This window comes from Loxodonta africana, chromosome 1, assembly GCF_030014295.1.
Source record: "Loxodonta africana isolate mLoxAfr1 chromosome 1, mLoxAfr1.hap2, whole genome shotgun sequence".
NCBI classification, from domain to species: domain Eukaryota; kingdom Metazoa; phylum Chordata; class Mammalia; order Proboscidea; family Elephantidae; genus Loxodonta; species Loxodonta africana.
In genome coordinates this window covers 80268344-80282744 of record NC_087342.1, presented here as the reverse complement: position 1 = coordinate 80282744, position 14401 = coordinate 80268344, and the positions used below count along the sequence as shown (strand labels likewise).

Below are 14401 nucleotides of genomic sequence, written 5' to 3'. Positions count from 1 at the left end.
GATTCTGTAAGCATGAGTGACCTCTCCATCAATCAGTCTCTGCCAGTGTGGAAAACATGTCCTTAAAACCTCTGCTTGCCTCACCAAGCTTGTGCCAGCAGATCTGGCCTGAGGGGTGCTGGTTCCCACCAGGTCAGGTCTGGCAACTCCTCACTGCTTCTCAACAATCTCTCCCTCCCCCTGCCACTTGGTCCAATTCTTCAACTTTCCCTTTGATGTTCAGGGCTTGTAGATTGTCATATAGAATCGATTCACTTGTTTTTTTAGGTCTTTGTTATAAGAGGGACCACCAGAAGTATCTGATTATTCCACCATCTTGGCCCTGGCTCTGAAGTTTGTTTTCAGAAACCTTCATCTCATTTGGAAGAACTGGGCTGCCTCAACTTTTGTTGACCCCTTGTGGGCAGTGTAGAACTCCTCCATCGTGTTTTCTAGGCTTTCACCATTCAGAAGCAGATTACCAGGCCTGTCTTCTGAGGAAACTCTGGGTGGGTTCAGACCCCCAACCTTTTGGCTATTAATTAAGCATTTAACCCTCTGTCCGTTCTCTGTTCTCCCTGCTCTATTCTGACTCTTGTTGAGCAAAGAGCAGGAAGAGATGAGTCAAGACGCCTATAGTAAATGTCTGGAAGAGTTCCTCTAAGGGGTAGTGGAATGTCAATAGGCTTCTAAGGGAAATAACTAGGGTAAAATGAGGATAACGCCTGAGCAGGGACTTGAACCCTGGACCCTCAGATTAAAAGTCTGATGCTCTACCAACTGAGCTACCCAGGCCTCTACATCCAACTTTTCTTGAGTAACTAATGGAGGTTTTATGTAGGTCAGTTGGTTTTATGTTTCATGTCCTGCTTCCCAGATAGCTTCTTTGTAATTCTCCTGCCTGTCAAGAAGTTTTTGTTCCAAAAAGATGTCATAAGCGCTAGGAGAATTTCCCTTCCTTCTGTCTTGTCTTCTGTCTCTTTAGGCTTTCACAAACAGACTTGGTCACCTAGACAAACCACTACCAGCTTTCAGGACACATTGCTACACCCAGAGGGTTTCAAGCCCACCCGCATCTATTTTTCTTAAAGCAAAACTCATGCTACTCTTTTTCGTATTCCTTTGCATTGTCTTGTACATTTTTCTTGCATCCTTGGGAGGCAGAGGAGAAAAGAGATAAAGGAGAGAAAAACTGAAGACCAAACAGAATGTTCCATAATGGTGGGGCAAGCAAAGATGTATGGGTTTAGTCTTCTGCACTTCTTTGCTTGCTTTTCTTCTTGATGCCCTTCGTTACCATCTGTGAGCCACTTCTTTTCATTTTATTTCTCCTCCTCCTTCTCTTTGGTCTCCTTTTTCTCTTCCCCCTTCAGTTCTCCATGTCATGAGTACTATTTGCTATTCAGATCCAAGTGAAAATGATAATTTTCTTGATGAATTAGTGTACGTTAGTACATAGCATCCAGAATATGACCTAAGATAGTTTTGAGTTTTGACCCAAACCTGGAGAAAATACTGTACAAGGCATCTGGGAACAAAGGGGGAAGTTTTGGAGTGAAGGAAATTTAACCTTTCTGGAGAGGAAAGACAGGGTAGGGAATGGGAAAGACTATTGTTACTTCTTCCAAATAACTCAACACTTCCATGAAACCCAGAGTATGTGAAAACTGAGAGAATTTGTGATTACCTAACTTCAGGAATTTGTGGATTTCTCCTCTCTCCTACCCTACCAATATACAAGGCGGAGTTGGGGATGGGTCACACAGAATCATCTTGAATTGTTTTGTGGATCAATCCACAGGGAAACTAGGGAAAGACGTTTAAGCAAAATACCTTGGGGTTAGTTAGCATTTCAATGAGACAAGCATCCCTCCAAGCTGTTTTGTCTGCTTTCCCTACATTTGATGTAGACTGGAAGACACCAACCTGCACCTCACACATAGGGACCACTCTCCCAGGGAGATTTGGGACACACTACCTCATCCCACCTCTGTAATCAGGTCATTCTTTTACTTGGGGGTAAAGGATAAAGTATTTTAAAAGCTATGTTTTAAAACTCTTTGTTATAAATGGATTATAATAAAGTATTTTCCTGGCATTAAAAGCAGACATTTCTGACAAAGGGAGCTCTTGTTTGAGCTTCCAGACTTTTCTCCCTGGAGCAGCATCATATTATACTTGAGAAAAAAAATCTGAACATACCAGTTTCTGGCGTTCTGTATCCTTTTATGGCAGAGTTCAGTTCTTGGCTTATAATTCTCCACCAAAATGCATCATCATTATAAGTGACTTAGATGAGAGAACCCTGGAAATACGTCACTTCTGATTATCTCACAATCTCGGCTTACTAATTCTAAATTGTTTTCAGAGGCTTCAGATGATATTTGATTCCTTTTTTGGATGTTGTAAAAATTGCCTTCAATTGCAAAGTTAAAAAATTGAAAACAGAAAACTAATGTTCCCTTATCAACACTTTAACTTATTTGCTTGTACCATATCCTCACAGTATTGGCTGCATCACGTTTCTGATTCCAGATCTAGAGGATTGAGGGTTCAAGTCCTTCCGTGGTTGTTTATTTCTTATTGCACAACAAGTAGAAGATTCTTGAATTGGCTCCTAGTAACTACTAAATTCTGAGGTGTTTCTGGAAGGGAGGATTGATACAGGTGAAGTTTCTTCTATCACATATCAATAATTAACATTAAAGAGGCTTTGGAAATCTCAAATGGGCTGAGCCTCTTTATTGTTAATTTACCTCCATATTGGGAACTTAGGAGTGTATATTTGGAATCCAGGTTGCTCTAGCCACAATATCAACCCCTGAGTTCAGCCACCCCAAAACTATCCTAATTGTGCTTCACAATATTCAGAGCCATATTAACACCTGCTCTATAAGGCCGATATGATTTGGAATTGACTCAAAGGCAATGGGTTTGGTTTGGTTTTTTTTTTGGGTGTGGCCTATCGTTCTACCCACACACAAATGATTGCATATCTTTGTGGCTGACATCTGTCTAATGATCTCTTCAAAGGGGACTTTTGCTTCTCTTTACTCCTCTCACATTCAAATGCTCTGATGAGCTGCCTTCCGGGTCAGCTGGGAGGCAAGTTCTGTTAGAAAAATGGACTCCTCCCAAGTTAAAAGGGGGCTTCATGCAATTCCTGTGAAATGGAGAAGATCCTTATTGGGACAGAAATTGGCAAAGAAGACATACAAGTCCTCTCACTTGGAGGTTGCTCCTTCTTAGGTCTACTAAGAAATTGCAAGAAGATAATGATAATCAGTATGAACTCCAGAGTCCAAGATCACTCTAGAGGCAAAGCTTATCGCTTGGTTTTCAATGAATGCCTTTAAGGAGCTCCAAATCTTCAAACTACAATGCACTGTCTTCAGGACTCACCCTACGTCTGTGCGGAGACTCACTTCTCTATAGCTACGTGCTTTACACAAATATCCAGATAAGAGACCTCTGTAACATTCTAGTCTCAAGAATCACCATACTTACCAAACACTAAGGTGAATATGCACCTTAAATTTGTAAGTATCCTGAATAAATGAAATCCCAGATCAAACTCTTCTCTCCACTTTTCAATCCTATCCAATGCCCCTAAAGAAAAAGAAAACAACAACAAGTAATGTCCACTCCTCCTTTCCCAAAATGAAAGGACTTAGCATCTCCACAATCCAGAGACTTGGGGATGTTCTTAAAAATTTCCACATTTAAATTCCATCATCAACCTTTACCGCTCAACACTGTGCCATCCTCCTCATTCCTTAAGTCACTATTTTGCTCATTTTTATTTGACAGTAGGACAAAGAATAAGGTTGCTGTGCACATTGAATGAATAACTCTCAAATGATACCGCAAATCTGACTTTCCACATTTGAAGTCTTCCTCTTCAGATTCCCATTGAGAAAAGCAAGCATGTCAGTAGTAAAATGCACTGTAAATATTCCCAGAGCTGCTCTAGGAGAAAGGTGGGCTCAGTAGCCTTTTGTGTATGAGTGAGAAAGAATTATGGGAAAACTTAAAGCATCTACACCAGATCAGGGTCATGAATCCTAGATCCTCAGACTAGAGGCCTGGAGCACTGAGCTCTCCAGGACTTTGATGGGTTCGGTAAGAGTCTATTCAATTCAAAAAGGCTTGGTCACTGCTTGACCTTTCTTTTTCAGTCTTTGCTTTGAATATTAAGCCCAAACACACTAAAGCCAATTTGCTGCAAATACAAGATTCTAGCCCAAAGTCATTTGGGGATTCTGTTTTTAAGCTTCACGTTGCTGTGCTAGCACGTGGAATCCGCACAACCTGGGGTCCCTGTGGCTTTTTCCCAAGACTCCAGTCTCAGCAACTGCTATTCCAGAAACACGGAACCACGGGAGCACATTCCAAAATGCTCAGCGATTTCACCTGGAGGTAGCGAAATTTTGGGCAAAACTAGTCCTATCTTTTTGTGAGACATACGCTTTGAAAGCACTTACTTTAGCCTCTCTCTTCCCGAAGGCATGCAGAAAGCTTGATCACTTTCTGCCTCCGTGACGGGCCATATCCTATCCGTTTTTAGAGACTCATCTTCAAACCTTATTCCTCTTCTCTCTGCCATCTACCCCTCTGCTGCTGCTTCTCCCCTCCGCTCAGTGTCCTCCCTTCCCCCGTCATAAATTCCGCCACTCTGTCCTATTCACTTCTTTCCTCGCGCCTACTCTTCCTCGCATTCCAATTCCCAGAGAGGTGTCTTTCTGATAAAGTAGTAACTTAATCTATAGATTTCGGGCACCGTTCTCTTCTTCTTTTTTTTTTTTTTTTTCCCTTCCAGCCAAGAAGACTTGGATTTTCTCTATATCTGGATTAATAGTCGCACCACATCAGGAATTTGCGAACTTGCCCAGTCGTAGTGGAAGTTTATAAGGAGCGAATTTGTTTTGAAGGTTGTGCCCGTCCCATTATGCTCTTCTCTTGTGCTTCCTCATTAAGGAAATAATTAGGTCTAAATGATACGCTTTAATTACAAGAGCGTCCGTCCATCTTTCTTCTCTCTCAATATCAGAGCTACAACCTTGAGGAGGCAAAACCACGTTTCCAAACCCAGGTGTGGGACGCAGCCATTTGCAAGAAGCATGGCTGCACTAGTCACCCTTCGCTGTTGTCTAATAAACACGTTGCCCTGGAGCCGATCCTACCCCATGATGAGAGGCTGGTGGATTCGAACTGCTGACCTTTATGGTTAGCAGTTATAGCTCCTAACCGCCGCGCCATCAGAGCTCCTGTTTCAGTCAAATGCTGTGAATTAATTGACCTTTAGGCTTATTTCGGAAACCCTGGTGGACTACTTGTTAAGAGCTATTTCTACTAACCAAAAGGTAGGCAGTTTGAATCCACCAGGGGCTCCTTGGAAACCCTATGGGGCAGTTCTACTCTGTCCTATAGGGTCTCTTTAGTCGGTATCAGCTCGATGTCAATGATTTTTGTTGTTGTTGTTGTTGGTAGTTTTATCTCCGCACCTGGATCCTCATTCCTTCCGAGCACTCACCCAACACATCTTTGTATTCCCCTGCACTATCTTTTGTGACTTTCTGCAAGCTTCATAGGCACAAAAGAACTTTTCAAGAAGACAATCGGAAGACTATTCAGAATGTTCAATCCCACGACTCTCCCTCATGGTGGGCTGGAATTGACTGACACTCTGGCATTTGACTGAAAGACCCCTTGAAGAAGCCAATAACTGCTGGAAGATCTTAGAGTCTTTTGGTCCGGAATGAGTTTCCTTCCCCCCACCCCCACCCCTTCTCCTGCCATAGCTACTAGGTAGGGTCCAATCCAGGAACATAAGAATTGAACATAATGAATTTTGACTTGTGAAAACTCTACGTTTTAAAATGCCTGCAGATCATGCTGGAAGTCAGTATCAAGAGTAGTCTCATTAAGTGTGGCTGGCAGTGGGTATAACTCAGTGGTAAGATGTGTGCCTAGCACGCGCGAGGCCCCGAGTTCAGTCCCCAGCCATCTCCATATATGTTTTCTTTCCACACCAACTCACAGCTGAATATTGGTGATTTTTTTTTGACAATTTTTCTTTTTGTGAATACCTTTTCTTGTGTTTTTCCAACTCACAGAAAGGAGAAATCATTTGACAATTACTGGGACCATGGTCCTTGAGACTACTTGGGCCTCCCAACCTGACTACTTAAGCGCGATGAAGTCAGGAACAAACTGGAGTAAAAGAAGGTGCTCAGTCAGGATCTGCTGACCGTCAAGCAACAGTATTCCACCACATCAAAGAAGGCCTGTTTTCCTTTCCTACAATTTCTCATATTTATTAAGGAGTAGGGAAGAAAAACTCAGATGGAAAGAGGGAGGGAGAAATGACTGTTGGACAAATTCCTCCTGAATCTTCTTTTTTCCCCTCACCTGTGCCTGTGTCAATGGACAGATAGCAAGTTCAGGAGAAAAGTTTCTTTCCGATTTTCTTTTTCCCATTCCTCCTACACTTCCACACCCACCCACACAATCTTGTTGAGCAAAAGTCAGTCCAATCACCAGTTTTGGAGATCTGTGATCCCAGCCACAGGAAGCTATGGTCCCAACTCTTTGTTAGTGGTGAAGAAGTATTTGGATGTCACCCAGAAGAAAGGTATTTCTCAGGAAACCTTGAGTCTTCCAGAATCCACAGTTGAAAAAATCATTTCCAGAGAAGGAAACAGCTGCTAAGTAAGCTCTCTTCAAGTCACAAAAGTCTTGGGCAAAAAGAGCTGCATCTTCTTATGGAGCAAACACCCTTAATCCACTTTCCTTGGGAGGAAGGGTACTATCTTACTTCCTGCATTGTGGAGAGAGCAAAGGAGATATAGGCAACCCTGGCAGGCTCAAACTACCTCCTCACCATCCAGATTCTACACATCCTAAGGACCTAATTCCAAACCTTCTTTCATCTTCTTTTCTTGTTCTTCCACACCCACACCCACCTCCTGCCTCCTATCTTCCCCTTCATTTTCTTCATCACAGAATGTGTTACCTTCACTTTCACTTTCCCAGCCCCCCTTTATCCTGTCTCCAGTGCTTCCTCCTAGAGAAAATTTCTCAATAGCTCAGTTTACTCCAGTTCCCTCTGAGCCACTTCCGAGGCTAGCAGTTCTCAAACATGGCTGAAAAATGGGAACATCTGTGGAGACTTTTCAGTGATATAGATCCCACCCTTTCTCTGTCTAGTGATTCTCAGGCCATTCAGGATCTATAGAGGTGGAGTCAGGAATACATACATTCACAAAGTTCTCAGGCAGTTCCCCAGGTTTGGGAACCACAACTTCCCACCTCTAAGCACTCCTGTCAGCTACTTCCCAGCGCCAACTAAGCCCTAGTTGGTTATTCATGGTAGGTTAGAATAGAGGAGATGACTAGTGCTGGGCAGGAACTGAAGAGTTGACATGTATAATGTACTCCAATATTCAGGAAGATATAAACCTCTCATTGGGGAAAAATATCAAAATGAAAACTAAAAGCAAGAGAAGACAAAATGATTGAGGATTACCTCCTAAAACTCATATGTGGGTTGACTGACACTACAAATTTTGTCAAGAAGCTGAAGTTTTTATTCTTTTAGCCTCTGTGATTTTTTGTTTGTTTGTTTTTGGTGGCTGAGGTTGAATGCCTGTCCAGGAGCACAAGTGGGCTCTTACAAAAGATTAATATGCTTGCAGTTCTTGCTAATGCCCCAACATGCCTCCCTCATGCTTCTGTGTGGTTCTCAGAACTAGAGCTGCAGCTTCACAAGAAAAAGCCATTGCTTGATTTCCCAACCAAGGTTTTGGACTCCAGGTCTTGCTAGAATAGTGATTGTCTGTGATACCATATATTTCCTTTTTTTTCACTTAGGATTTATTTTTTTCTTTCCATTTGGATCTAAGTTTCCTGAGACAACTTTTTGGGTCCTGCTTTTTTATATTCTTAGCCTACAATTATCTGCTGTCCCTCTGGTAGCCAGAAGTAATGGAGGTGCCGGAATCAGGTGTGATGATTGGAAAACTAATATCATGAAAACTGTGTGGGAAAAAAGCAAATAATTTGGAGTTTCAAGCTGAAGCCCCTTGAATTAATGCTGGCTGTGGCTCAATGGTTAATCTGATCACCTGCTCACTGAAAGGTTGGTGTTGGAAACCAGCAGCGGCTCCTCAGTAGAAAGATGTATCATTAGGCTTCCGTAGATTGACAGCCTTAGAAACCCTATGGGGTTGCTAGGAGTCAGAATCAACTCCACAGCAGTGTTTTTTTTGTTTTGTTTTTGTTTTTTATGCATGCCCGTGGCTGAGACTTCGATGGCGATGGCGTAGGGTTTAACTGTTCCCCATGCGTGGAAGGAGTCCTGGTGGTGCAAGTGGTTAAAATCTTGGGTGCTAAGCAAAAGGTCGGCAGTTCCAATCCATCAGCCAGTCTCTACAATCTCTGTGGGGCAGTTGGGTTTTTGTTTTTCCCTGGGAAAGGAGTTCCGAGGTGGTCTTAAATAGTTAACACTTGCTTGCTGCAATATTGGAGGTGCCAGTCACTCAGAGGCGCTTAGTGATCTACTTCCAAAAAAGCAGCCATTGAAAACCCTGTAGAGGACAGTTCTAATCTGACATACATGGGATTGCCATGAGCCAAAATCGACATACGGATAACTGGTTTCCCCTGGGAAATCACGTTTAAATATGGATCCCTGTTACTTTATGGAGACTTATTTCTTACGGTTTTTACCTGCCACCTGAAAGTTCTTTGAGACAATATCAGAGCTCCAAGCAAAAAAAATACAGTGAGATTATGAAGAGCTGGAGGAAAATGATGTCTGTCTGGAGAATCTGTGCTTGGCCAGATGGAAGATGACCCTCCAAAGCCGTGTTTCACTGGGTGACACAGTGAACCTGTCAGGAGTCAAAAAGAAAAAAACCAATCCCGTTGCAGTCCAGTCGATTCCGACTCACAGCCATCCTATAGGACAGAATTGAACTGCCCCACCGGGTTTCCAAGAAGTGGCTGGTGGATTCAAACTGCCTACCTTTCAATTAGCAGCTGATCCCCTTAACCACTGTGCAACCAGAGTTCCAAATCTCACTCCCACAACACAGTGGGGAAGAGGAAGGAAGGACAAGGATGGAATTATGGACCCAGGCGTGCCGTGCACAATGGATTAGCAGTCCATTGCCTTAACCACTTGGTCACTTCATCAGGAGTCAAGTAAAGCAGAATCAAAGACAAGGAAAGGTTATACACTCAGTCTTGCCCTGAAATGATTTAGACATCAGCATAACTAGAGGTAGCCCAGGAAGGAAATTCACTAGGGGGGTTGTGGTTTAGTTGGTTAAAAAAAAAAAAAAAAACTATCCAAAGGACCCTTTCAAACCCCCCACCCCTTATCTGTCTATCTCTTTAATAATAGTACATAGTGGGAGCTTAAGGTGCAGGCTTTTGTTTTGGGTGATTGAAGAGATTCCATTAGCATCTGGTTCTTTTCTCGCCGTTCTTGTCATACCCCTTCTGCTGTCACAGTCACCTTAAAGGATATAGAAGCTCATAGCATAGAAATGAAAGAGCATTCAAGGAAGTCCATTGAGTTGTGTTTTTGCTGTTTGTGTGCACAGGAATTGAATGGAAAATATTAGAAGTGAATTTGTATCCTTTCAAGATTGGGTTTAATAGTGTTGAAGCAGAGAAAAAATGTAGCGGTGTGGAAGATGAAGGCCAGAGGCTCATACATGCAAAGGATGTGCTCTACCGGTGAGCTATATACACCTCATTCCTGAGGTGCTGCTGGCTAAATTTTGTCTAGAACTAAGTGTTATTTCCTGAGATTCATGCTCCTTGAGCGTAGTGGTAGTGTTGATCAGTGTTAAGAGGCATAAGCAGCTGCTTTAGGCAGGAGGAACTGAGGAACCAGTGGGGGATGTTGATTCTTTATAGGACTTGAAAGTGAATGCAGAAGATTGGAAAGATGTGTTGGATAAATAGGCACAAGAGATTTCCATGGTGGCTTTTGTACAACTTCCACTTGTTAAAAGTCTCTGGCTTGTATTATGGGTGGCAAAGAATCAAGTCCCCATTTTCAGCTCTTTTGATTTCCTCTATAGTTGTCTTAACCTGAAGCACAAAGCTGAAGAAATTAATCTTTTGGCTGCCTAAAAGTCTTCACTATATTTACTGTTTGCTCATTCAGAATGTATGTGCCAGATTTGATGGAGGAAAGCAAAGGCAGAGAAAACCACATAGTGATGCATTCTCCATTTCATTATAAGGGTGTTTTCTACTAGAGATATCAGGTAACTCCGGGCCCTACCAACAATTCAGAAGAGGAATTTGTAAAGCAGGAATGAAACAGTAGCTTTAGGATTTAGAGAAAGGCGAATTGTAAGAGTAAGATAGAAGGTAAATAGACAGTTTTTAAAGTACAAGGACAAAAGTGAGTGAAGCATTTATTTGTTTAAACAAATTTTTAAGTCATTTCCAGACAGAAGGAGATTACGGAAAAGGGCATTTTGAGAAAACTGGGGTAGAGGGGCATGGGAGGAAGTCTGGAAGGGAGAGAAGATAAACTCATTTGAAATTCAAGATACCTTGGAACACACTAGTGAGAATGTTACACAGTGAACTCAGGATGATACTCTGGTCTCCACCCTTGGATTTGTGAGTGAGAGGGTGGATAAAGACTGAAAAATGTACTTTAAGATATGGGAATAAGAGATTCTTTTGTGATATTTCTGGAAAATAAATGAGCGTTCTCCAAGACTCTTCTAGAACCCTGAGATTTATCATGGTTAAAACTCAGTTCTTTGAACTACATAATAAGACGAAGGGAAAATTCATTTACTGTTGTTACGGAAGCCTAGAAGATGGGTCCTTGTGCTCAGACTTTCCAATTATCTGGACACAGGCCTTTGAGAAAGAGAAATAACTTTATTGCAATGCACAGAGCGAGGATCCAAGAAGAATCTTGTCAGATCTGGCTCCCTGAGCTGTGGAAAAGCATGGCTTTTATGTTATTTTGGCAGCAAGATGATGGTTGCACAGGCATACTGGGGAAAGAAAATTCTAGCAGGCAGCCAGGAAACAGGAAGTGCCATGGTTCTTGTCAGACCTCTCACTTCGGAATAGGTTCCGAGTGATTACTTTCCTTCTGATTGGTTCCACCTGTGGCTGCATCGGTAGTTGAGGTCAATTAGTGGTCACAGCTGGCCCTTCTGTGAGTGCTGGGTGGGCCAATTCTGACTTGGGCTAGTTTAACGACTAATGGAAATTTACTGGCATTAGTAGGGTCAGGTTACAGTCGTACCAGATTTCTAGAGCCTATTAGCTTTTTGTTATCCTGGTTTGCACATATATGAGCCTTTGCCAATATTCATAAAAATAACATGTAGTCTTTTTGAAATTGGCAGAACATAACTTGTCTGTCAGACTTGTTCTTTCAGGTGCTTCATGGAATTTGTACAATAAGAACAAGACATAGTGTGTGGTAGGTTTCACTTATGGAGAAAACAAGAGTGTCACACACAAAACTGATGGGGATGTGTATATGTTTGTCTGTGTGTCTGTGTATGTATGTGGAAATGCTAGATAGCATCTTGGCTGTTTAATGCTGTAGAAGCAATATGTGTAATGTCAAGCATCCACCATTATGTAGTTGAAAAAGACATTTGCAATGAAAAAGTCGTCGGTCTTGCAGAATTTTATCACGCAATCTCTGGCATCATTTCCATCACCAAGGCCATTTTTTCCAAAAACCAATCCTTCTTTGTTTCCAACTTTTGCGTTCCAATCCCCAGTAATTATCAATGCACCTTGACTGCATGTTTGATCCATTTCAGACTGCAAAAGTTGGTAAAAATCCTCAATTACTTCATCTTTGGCATTAGTGTTTTGTGCATAAATTTGAATAATAGTCCTATTAACTGGCCTTCCTTGTAGACATATGGATATTATCCTAAAACTGACAGCAAGGTATTTCAGGATAGATCTTGAAATATTCTTTTTGACAATGAATGAAACATCATTCCTCTTCAAGTTGCATAGTAGACCATATGATTGTCCAAATAAAAATGGCTAATACCAGTGTATTTCAGCTCACTAGTGCCTAGGATATTTTGAGTGCCTTCTAACCTGAGGGGCTCATCTTTCGGCATAATATCAGACAGTGTTCTGCTCTATTTCACAAGGTTTTCACTGGCCAATTTTTTCAGAAGTAGACTGCCAGTTCCTTCTTCCTACCCTGTTTTAGCCTGGAAGTGATACTGAAACCTGTCCACGTGAGATGAATCTGCTGGTATTTGAAATACCTGTGGCAAAGCTTCCAGCATCACAGCAACACACAAGCCAGCACAGTACGACAAACTGACGGGTAGATAACTGACCATCTCAGGAATAGACTTGACAAATTGTGGGATGACATCAAGGACATCATACCTGAAAAAAAGCAAGAGGTCATTAGAAAGACAAGAAAGAAAGAAAAGAGCAAAACGCATGTCAGAAGAGACTCTGAAACTTGTTCTTAAACATAGAGTAGCTGAAGTGAAAGGAAGAAATAATGAAGTAAAAGAGCTGAATAGAATATTTCAAAAGATGGTTGGAGAAGACAAAGTAAAGTATTATAATGAAATGTGCAGTGACCTGCAGTTAAAAAAAACAAAAGGGTAAAACATGCTTGGCATTTCTCAAGCTGAAAGAACTAAAGAAAAAACTCAAGGCTCGAGTTGCAATATTGGAGGATTCTATGGGGAAAATATTAAATGGTGCGGGAAGCATCAAATGAAGATGGAAAGGATACACAATCACTGCATCTAAAAAATTGGTCAACATTCAACTATTTCAGGAGGTAGCATAAGATCAGGAATCGACAGTAGTGAAGGAAGAGATCCAAGTTGCACTGAAGGTGATGGCAAAAATCTAGGCTCCTGGCATTGACAGAGTACCTATTGATATGTTTCAACAAATGGATGCAGCACTTGAGGTGCTCACTTGTAAGGAAATTTGTAAGACAGCTACCTGGCCAAATGAGTGGAAGATATTCAAATTTGTGCACATCTCAAAGAAAGATGATCCAATACAATGCAGAAATTTTTGAACTATGTCATTGATATAACATACAAGTCAAATTTCGCTGAAGATCATTCAAAAGCTGTTGCAGGTGTGCATCAACAGGGAATTGCCAGAGCTCAAGACAGATCATTGCTGATGTCAGATGCATCTTGGCTGAAAGTAGAGAAGACCAGAAAGATGTTTACCTGTGTTTCGTGCACTATGGAAAAGCATTTGACTGTGTGGATCATAACAAATTAATGATAACATTCTGAGGAATGGGAATTCCAGAACACTTAATTGTGCTCATGAGAAATCTGTACATAGAGAGACAGTAATTTGAACAGAACAGGGGGATACTGCGTGGCTTAAAGTCAAGAACAGCATGTGTCAGGCTTGTATCCATTCACCATACTTATTCAATCTATATGCCAAGAAAATAATACGAGAAGCTGGAACATATGAAGAAGAAAGCAGCATCCAGATTGGAGGTAGACTCATTAACAACCTGGAATAAGCAGATGACACAACCTTGCTTGCTGAAAGTGAAGAGGAATTGAAGCACTTACTGATGAAGATCAAAGACCACAGCCTTCAGTATGGATTGCACCTCAATATAAATCCAAAAACCAACCCAGTGCCATTGAGTTAATTCCGAAGCCTAGCAACCCTATAGGACAGAATAGAACTGCCCCATAGAGTTTCCAAGGAGAGTCTGGCAGATTCGAACTGCCGACCCTTTGGTTAGCAGCCGTAGCACTTAACCACTACTCCACCAGGGTTTCCCACCTCAATATAAAGAAAGCAAAAATCCTCACAACTGGAACAAAAGCAACATCACGATCAATGGGGAAAAGTTTGAAGTTGTCAAAGATTTCATTTTACTTGGATCCACAATCAACACCCATGGAAGCAGAAGTCAAGAAATCAAATATGCATTGCGTTGGGCAAATCTGTTGCAAAAGACCTCTTTAAAGCGTGCAAAAGCAACGATGTCACCTTGAGGACTAAGGTCCACCTGACCCAAGTCATGGTGTTTTCAATCTTCTCATGTGCATGTGAAAGCTGGACAATGAATAAGGAACACCAAGAAGAATTGATGCCTTTTTTTCTTTTCTTACAAAGTTTTTCAAGTCTGGGGTGGGGGCTTCTCTTTAAGAAGGAGCCCTGGTGGTACAGTGGTTAAGAGCACCAGTGTTAACCAAAAGGTCTGCAGTTCAAATCCAAATCCACCAGCAGCTTCCTGAAATTCTATGGGGCAGTTATACTCTGTTCTATAGGGTCGCTATGAGTTGGAATTGACACACAACAGCAATGGGCTTGGTTTGTTTGTTTTCCTTTAAGAAGAGGGGTTTTTCACAGTCATTTGTCATTTTTGTTATTTGCC

At 41.7% G+C, this 14401-nt stretch overlaps 1 non-coding gene across 1 annotated transcript; it reads right to left on the bottom strand.

Moving 5' to 3' along the window:
* Positions 1-701: 701 nt before the first annotated feature.
* On the bottom strand, positions 702-774 carry TRNAK-UUU (transfer RNA lysine (anticodon UUU)). Its single transcript has one exon. It is a non-coding gene; the product is annotated as a tRNA-Lys (tRNA).
* Between the last annotated feature and the right edge of the window lie 13627 nt (positions 775-14401).